Source organism: Prionailurus bengalensis, chromosome A1, assembly GCF_016509475.1.
Source record: "Prionailurus bengalensis isolate Pbe53 chromosome A1, Fcat_Pben_1.1_paternal_pri, whole genome shotgun sequence".
Lineage (NCBI taxonomy): Eukaryota > Metazoa > Chordata > Mammalia > Carnivora > Felidae > Prionailurus > Prionailurus bengalensis.
In genome coordinates, this window is record NC_057343.1 from 229,819,293 (window position 1) to 229,828,474 (window position 9,182).

The window sequence follows — 9,182 nt, forward strand, 5'->3', positions numbered from 1 at the left end:
TGACAATTCATCTGTGTGGATATGATGCCTCAAGCTGCATATCTATCCCTCTCTTATATATTTAGAATGCTTGAAAGTTCTCTTCAAAATTCTCAAGAGATTACATTGTATGATGTAATTCCCAGTTATTATGTCTCCATGGAGAGATAGTAAATGAAGTCTTAGAATACTAATGTTGCTTTTCCCCAAATACAGACTAAAATTTCTCATCATTTGGATTGAGTTCATTGGCCTGGCTTGTTTACCAAGATAAAAGGGAAACATTTAAAATTTTTTTTTTTCAACGTTTATTTATTTTTGGGACAGAGAGAGACAGAGCATGAAAGGGGGAGGGGCAGAGAGAGAGGGAGACACAGAATCGGAAACAGGCTCCAGGCTCCGAGCCATCAGCCCAGAGCCCGTCGCGGGGCTCGAACTCACGGACCGGGAGATCGTGACCTGGCTGAAGTCGGACGCTTAACCGACTGCGCCACCCAGGCACCCCAAAGGGAAACATTTTAATTACATATTTGAGAAAATACATCATAGCTTCATAATATCACTAGAACAATTACTTGTCTCCTCTGTCCCTTATGAAACCAAATTAGCCTGGAGGAAATGGGTCTCTTGTATTAAAATTTATTTCAAAGTCACTGCTGAAGGCAACTGTTAGAGATGGTACACTCAGAGGAAGTGGTATTACCAGTGTTCTGCTAAGATGGGATCAAGTCAAATGTGTCAGGAAAGCAATTAGTATGATTTTTCCTTCTTTAGGCAGTTGGATCAAGGTCAAGAAGAAACCTCTGTTTTTTTTGAAATTCTTACATTCTTTCTTTATTTTGGACTTTGGATGCTAAGCATTCACTTGCACAATTTTCTCCTCAAACAACATAAATAGACTAGATATTGGCAAAGTGTTGTCACAACACCTAGAAATTATGAGTTTTTTCTCCTCTTTTTGTTTAAAAACTATAAAAGGTGTGCATTTGCTCATTGAAAAAAATTCAAGCAAAACAGAGCTAATATGATAGAAAGTGGAAGTTCTCCCTCCATTCTCTGGCTACCCTTCCCATTCACCGGGATAATCACTAGTATCAGTTCAGTATATATCCTAAGTGTAGAATATATAATGTACTATATATTATACTATATGTTGTGACTGGGCCAGTCCTTGTGGTTCTTATTATGATTGCAAGACACTCTCAGCAACAACCATCAGGAAACCTTGGGGGATAAAATGTCTATTACTCAAGGGTCCTCAAAATCACACGGGACACCTGGGAGGCCGTACAGCAGGGTCGTGGAGAGAACTCATGGAGCTGGGGTTCTGCTTTTATTGGAGTTGAGGGTGGGGGTAAGAGTTTCAAGGGTTCACTCTTTATTGGTGAATTTAAAAGAGGAGCAGGAATATGAAGTGTGCGAAGAGAAAAAGAAGCAGCCCAAATGGCCAGTTATGGAAATCTACCAATATCGCTAAAGGAAAGGGGCTGAGCAGGTGGGGAGGAGACCTGGCTCTTGATCTAGTCCTGTGGCTGGCATTGTGCTTATTCCAGACAGCCCTCTTTGAAGTGGTTGCCTCTTTGAAATGGATGCCTTGAATATCAAAGCTTAAGTCAGGCACCTGCATTATAAAAAAAGAGAAACCAACTGTTACTGTTAACCAACAGGTTATACAACAATAATGTATGGTGTATAATATATTATATATAATATATGAATAGAATAACTATATACACGCTAAATTTTTTGTATAAAGTCATGTATTTTACACACTCTTGTACCATTTGCTTTTTTCCATTCAAGAACTCCTTAGAAAAATGACAAACTGGGAAAAATACTTATGGTTTAGTCACAGAAAATGTGTTAATATCCCTAAACATATTACTCTTCTAAAACTCGGGAAGAAAATACTCCACCACCATTTAGAAAAATGAGCAAGGAATATAAACTGAAGTTCCATAGAAAAAGAAGTGTTACTAACCATTAAATATGGAAATAGGCTCAACTTCATTCATTCTAAAGTGGATAAAAATATAAATTTACACCGTGACACTATTTCTCACTTATCAGGTTGACCAAATTCTACACGTCTGACATATCCTCTGTTGATAAGCAAGTGAGGAACAGGCATGTTCACACATTGCTGATGGGAATAAAACAATAGACAATCTTATGGAGAGCAGTTTGGCAACATCTAGTACAAGTGCATATGCATTTACCCTTTGACTCTGCATTCATATCTATGAAATTTCACTTCAGTGTTTTGGAAGATACACTGGAAAAAAATACAAATTTATATCTGAGAAAAGGATTTATCGTAACAATAGTCATGAGCAAAAAACTGAAAATAATATAAAATTTTTATCAAAAAAGGAGTGGTTGAATACGTGCACAATGCAGCTGTAAAGGGGAATGAGTAATATCTTCATGTACTGATATATTTGGTGTACATATATGGACATATGGATCCGTGATACAAATTACGGGCATACCAAAACTATGCATATAAGTATATTGCTTTTTTTTAGGCGTCTCTACGCCCAATATGGGGCTCAAACTCACAACCCCAAGATCCAGAGTCACATGCTCTATCAACTGAGCCAGCCATGCACCCCTAGAGTATATTGCTTTTAATTTTAGGAATCTTAGGAATATATATATATATACCAAAACCCATGCCAATGGCAGTCACCTATTTGAAGAGAGGGATTGTTACGGACTTCATATTTTTTCCTTTAAAATTCATATATTGAAATCCTAACCCTTAATGTGATGCTGTTAGAAAGTGGACCTTTGAGAGGTGCTTAGGTCATGAGGTGGAGCCTTCAAGAATAGGATTAGTGCCCTTATAAAAGAGACCCCAGAGAGGTTCCCTCCAACCACGTGAAGATACTGTGAGAAGAGGAACACCTTGAACCAGGAAAAGAGCCCCCGCTAGACACTAATGCTGGAGGCACCTTGATCTTGGACTTCCAGCCAAGTGTGAGAAATAAATGTTTGTTGTTTAAGCCACCAGTTTGTGGTATTTTTGTTATAGCAGTCTGAACGGACTAAGACAGAAGAGAACAGAGAGGACCGTGGAAGAAAACTAGACTTCTCGGAGTGTATCTTTTTATTTTTTAAATAGTTTTGACTTTGGGAGCATGAGAATGTTTTACATAATTACAAATAAAAATTTATTAAAAATTCAAAAGGTCATCCTTAAAATAGAGGAAGAAAGGTAGAAAGAAAGAAATTTTGTTGTTTTGAAACAAATAGATACAATGGCAAAACAAATATATAATTATAGTAATGTCATTAGCACCCAACAATTTTGTCATAAGAAAAAAGATTCTCTCTGTAAAAAAAAATTTTTTTAATTAAAAAAATTTAAAAGGGGTGGCTGAGGGTTCAGTCAGTTAAGCATCTGATTCTTGATTTCGGCTCAGGTCATGACTTTAGGGTAAGGAGATCAAACCCCGAGTTGGGCTCTGCTTAAGATTCTCTCTCTCTCTCTCTCTCTCTCCCTCTCTCTCTCCCTATGCCTCTCCCCCACTCTCTTTCTCTCAAAAATAAAAAAAGATACAATCATAAAATTAAAAGTATCACTATGAACTCATGGTTTATTTTTCTTTGTCAATGTGTACGTTTCCAGAGAAAAGAAGCAGAAGTTATGAACAACTCAGTTTTCTTAGACTCCGTTTTGCAACGGAGTTAGCTTCATACTGAAGCTAACTAGAACAACTTGAGAATGTATAATTGATGGTCTGAGGACAGAAAATGCATAAGATATACCAAGAACATCTTGTTACATTAAAAAGTAAGGAAGGGGCCCCTGGGTGGCTCAGTTGATTAAGTGTCTGACTTTGGCTCAGCTCGTGATCTTGTGGTTTGTGCATCGGGCTCTGTGCTGACAGCTCAGAGCCCGGAGACTGCTCCGGATTCTGTGCTTCCCTTTCTCTCTGCCCCTCCCCTACTTGTGCTCTATCTCTCTCTGTCTCTCGAAAATAAATAAACGTTAAAATTTTTTTTTTTTTTAAAGTAAGGAAGATATCGAGGACTGCTGGGGATTGTGTTACAGGAGAGAATCCGTCTTAAAAGGATGCATTTCAGTCAAAGTGGGGCAGTGTGTATATCAAAAAGAACAATGATGACAATGGATTGAAATATGATTCACCTCGATGGATTGATATACAACGGATTCAAGTAGGCTAAAAGTCTAGGGCATCATATTGTGCTGTCACCACTTCCCCGCCACAAAGCCTTATTGGTCATCATTGGAGTTTGCTAAGGCAACAACCCATTTTTCTGAAAGCTGGTATGTAAACGAATAAGTCAAGTATTCATTGGCTTGTCCTGAAATACTGTATTTCAGGGGATTCAAATAGTTGATAAAAGAAAGGTTTTTGTTTTGTTTTGTTTTGAGAAGAATTTCATTCAACGTGTGAGACAGGAATAATAAAGTTTAAATGTCACTCTTTGGAATCTCCATTAAAAGGAAAGACCAGAAGCAAGGAGGTTAATTCAGACGCCAGAGAATGGCCAGATAGAACCAGATAAGAGCCAAAGACAGCAGAACCTGATATTCTGAAAGGAAAAAAAAAAAATCGGGGGTTTTGAACTTCTGGGTCCAGGTAATATGGGATAAAAGTACTTTATTGTGTGTTTCTTACTAGCAACAATGAGTAGCCCTGGACTAAAATGAATAAAACAACTATCAGAAGACTCTGGAAGGTAGAAAAAGTAGCCATATTGGGTAAAAATCTCTAGACCCACAGAATGACCTGGCAGTGTGTTCTTGGAACTGTTTTCTTTTGCTTCCCATTTATCTCTTCCTGAGTGCTAGAAAAGCCTGAAAACCAGAACTGCTATTGGGAGAAGACATTAAGAGCCCTAGGATGAGCCCATTCTTTCTAGTGAGATGACCAAGAGAAGTATCTATGGAACAGAACCTTTTTGACTTTATCTGCCCTGCTTGATTGAGGTGAAGCACAGCAAAGAAGTGATGCCTTGTCCCCCCCATCCCAAGTTCCAGCTTTGGATCCTACTGGGCAGAGTCCTGTGGACTCTCCCCACCCTGCTGCCAGGAGCCCCAAAGGTGTGTTCCTCCCCCTCCCCACGGGCATGGTGGACCCTGTAAGACAAAGCCCAGTTGACTCCACCCTATACCAGCACCTCCCCTTACCTCCCCCCACCACATTCCGCTCAACTTTAATAATTTATCTTTCGTCATGTGAAACGTGAAAATTATTCTAAAAGTCAGAGGTATACAAAACAGAATGTTCAGAGAATATTACCCCACTTGCGATTGTATCCTATTTCCATTCTCCCATTTTTCCACCCTGTTTTTACTCAAGTCACCAGTCACATTAGTTTCTGGTTTATTCTTTCACAAATGAGCAAATATGTGTATATTTTCTTGTTTTCCTTTCTTGTGGTTTTTGAAGTCTTTTTGAGTAGAATAGAAGGACACCAATTCAATGGAATTGGCTGTTGATTGGTTAACTGGAAAAGAAAAGAAAAACAATGTTCAGAGACAACAGATATCATATTTGATTAGACACATTGTATTGTAACAATATACCCACAGGAATACATTTACAACTTTTGGTGTAGGGACAAGGCCTTTTTATGAGCATACATCAACTATTTGGAGTTCCAAATAACTTATTTTTTACATAAAGCACTATGATCTGTAAGGTCAATAGAGAGAGAGGTCCATTTGAGAAGTACTCAAAAGTTCACATTCTTGGTTCAATTTGTCAAGCTCACAATTCCCCGCCTTTTCACCAATTTACACTTTCATTTTATTATTGGCTTATGTTTTTATTTTGGTTCAGTTTTGGGGGAAGACTTTTTCTGGGTTCCTGACCTGAAGGCTTATAACAGGCTGGGCTCCCCAGCTGCAGAGTGTGAGGTGGCAACTCTTGTAAAGCTAGTTTGTTACAGAAGTGTTCACAAGAGCCTGCAGGGAGCGAGGTAGCAGGGAGGGAATGGGAGAGGTCTAAGTTCGCCCAGCCTGATTCTCTGGGGAGCTCTGTAGCATAAATCCAGCAGGAATTGCACCATGGTCTGTCCTAACTTGTGACAAGGATGCAGGAACTTTGTGTCCCAACGTTACAGTGTAGTCCCTCCTTCTCTGTGGTTTCGCTTTCCAAGATTTCAGGTACCTGTGGTCAACCTTGGTTTAGAGGCAGATGGTCATCCTCTGACAAATGATCAGAAGGTTAATAGAAGCCTAACGCTATGTCACAATGCCTATGTCATTTACCTCACTGCATCTTGTCAGGTAGGCATTTTATCATCTCACATCGTCACAAGAAGGATGAGTGCAGTACAATAAGACATTTTGAGTGAGAGAGACCATATTCACATAACTTTTATTATAGTATATTATTATGATTATTCTGAGCTATTGTGAATCTCCTACTGTGCCTAATTTACAAATCAAACCTTATCATAGGTGTGTACATATAGAAATAATATGTTATGTATAGGGTTCAGTACTAACCACAGCTTTAGGCATTCACTGGGGGTCTTGGAACGCATACCCCACAAATAAGGGAGGATTACTATAGTCAGCCATTGGCTCCAATGGAGCCAGTGGGAGCTGGGACATACCTTCAGGCATCCGTGGGTGGGGAAATCATCTAAGGGGAGCCCACTGCAGACCCGTGCAGGGATAGGTCATTAGCAGGAGCACATGCCACAGCCGATAGAGGGTCCCTGAGGATCTGGGCAGGGAACCCACAGACTCTGCTGCAATTAGTTTATGCATTCCAGTCCTTGAACAATAAAGGCATTTAAAACTCTCCCCTGGCTGAGAACCGCTGGGATAAATAAAATATATTATTTAAAGAAAAACACTATGAGATTTTTCTGTTTAGTTTTAACTGCCTCCCTTAGGTGTTGAAATTTGGTATTTTCATTTTTGTTACATTCTGAATGCTTCAGCACTTCCTGGAGGACAGACATTCGGTGAAACGCTTTATCTCCGTGATCTCACGTAACCCTCATAGTAGGTCTCCAGGTAAATACTATTCTCATTTGCATTCTTCATTTGAGAACACTGAGGCAGGCAGGGTGTTGGAGCCTGGATCCGATGGATTCAGGCATTCTGATTTCAGAGTCTTCCTCTCTCTCAACCTTGACCGCAGGACTTGCCCTCAGGTTCTCCGTGCAGGTGTCCTTTGTCTTAGTCCAATCTTAATGCCTGTATTTTGGGTTCTCTTTGTGGGGACTTGTCATCAGTTTGATTGCATCCGTTTGAGAAATCTCTTTGAGAAATCTTTCTTTGTTTTGGTTTGCTGGTGAAGCCCTCTCTAACTCAGCTTTAATTTAGCCTCTGTTGTATTTTACTTCAGTCACATCAGTGGGATATTGATTTCAAAGAGACGTGAAAGCTTGTGATCTGTCAGCTCTCCAGAACTGGAAGTTACCCTATTTTTCCCCCCAAAATATCTGAATTAAATGCTGTCTTTAGGTTTTGGTGGGACTGGACATTATGCAGAAGACTTTCTCCTTGTGTGCTGTTTTGAAACCTATTTTCACCAAAGTTTTTATTCGATTCCCGAAAGGTTTACATTTGATTGCTAATTTCTTATTATTGGTCCCAACTTCCAAAAGTCTGTAGTTTGGTTTCTGTCTTGTCAACACTCATCTCAAAACCAAAACTCATCTTTGAAGTAATTAGGAATCTAGAAAACAACTTTCATGCCCTAATTGGACACATTCTAGAAAGCAACACGTTATGGAAAGTGGCAAATCTTTCTGCATTGTGAAGAACAAGCCCTTAATTTAATTGTTTACAAATCTTTTGGTCAATCAAGATTATCCCTGTTGGTGCTGTTGCTGTTGTTTAACAACAACAGAGATAGTGATAGTGATTCCTACTTACAAAACACAAACTAAATTAACAGAAAAGAATCTCTTTCTTCGCCTATATCTGCACTTTTCTACTTTAACAGGTTTACTTGATCATTAATCCATTACATTTTTTCTTCAATCTCCAATCTTGTTAAGAATTTTTAAGCACTATGCATTCCCAAAAGTATTGGCCTAAATTTATATTGCCCATCTTTTCCCATGGGGACAGCTTTCATATAAAAGAAGATCTTGTCCTTTATCCTGCCATCATTTTGTGGCAATACTTTATTTTATGAAGTGCTCTATTACTGTTAGATTTGGCTAAAAAGATTTTGATAAATAAAGAGGATTTCTCGGGGCACCTAGGTGGCTCAGTCACTTAAGCACCCGACTTCGGCTCAGGTCATGATCTCGGGTTGGTTTGTGAGTTGGAGCCCCACATCGGGCTCTATGCTGACAGCTCAGAGCCTGGAGCCTGCTTCGGATTCTGTGCCTCCCTCTCTCTCTTCCCCTCCCTTGCTTGCTCTCTGTCTCTGTCTCTGTCTCTCTCTCTCTCTTGAAAATAAACATTAAAAAAATTCTTATAAATAAAAAAAAATCAAGAGAATTTCTCTTAAGCTCTTAAATGATTTAGAGACTTATATTTTTGCCTCCCTCCCCCCCCCCCCATGTCCTTGGTATGAAAACCTAGTGAAAATAATCCAAATCTAGACTAAACTTAATCAGGACCTCAGCAAAGAATGGGTACATCACTACTCTTTACTAAAGAATTCTTTACTTCTTTGTTCTGACTTTAGGGCATTTGATGGCAATTTCCTTCTACTGTACATTTTTCTTCTGCAATATTAATAGCTACAGCAGGTTGCCGTCTTCCCACTGCAGGGACTTGGCACCAAAAAGAGCTGTGATGGCAGATGTACTCTCTCTTCTCCCCACGTAGAGTTATTCTACTTTTTCACGGAAAAAGTTCTAGGATTCAAAATTAAAGAAGTAATGAGTTTTGAAGAACAAAGCTCATATCAGCTGCTTAACATCAACTCACCATTCTTTTTTTTTTTAATGTTTATTTATTTATTTATTTAGAGAGCAAGCAAGCAGGGGAGGGGCAGAGAGAGAGAGAGGGAGAGAGAGAATCCCAAGCAGGTTCTGCACTGTCAGCACAGAGTCCGACAGGGGACCCAAACCCATGAACCATGAGATCATGACCTGAGATGAAATCAAGAGTCGGACACTTAACCCGACTGACCCATCAACTCACCATTCTTTATAAGACTAATGGAAAAGGGTCAACACTCCATTTAATACTGCTAATAATAAATAGTCATGTTGCTTTCCATTTGGATAGCACATTTTGGACA

At 39.3% G+C, this 9,182-nt stretch overlaps 1 long non-coding RNA gene across 1 annotated transcript; it reads right to left on the minus strand.

Annotated features, from left to right (window-relative positions):
- Positions 1-602: 602 nt before the first annotated feature.
- LOC122495280 lies at positions 603-8,265 on the minus strand. The gene is made up of 3 exons (XR_006300366.1): positions 6,580-8,265; positions 5,256-5,463; positions 603-1,600 (listed from the first exon to the last, which is right to left on the minus strand). It is a non-coding gene; the product is annotated as an uncharacterized LOC122495280 (long non-coding RNA).
- Positions 8,266-9,182: the final 917 nt, after the last annotated feature.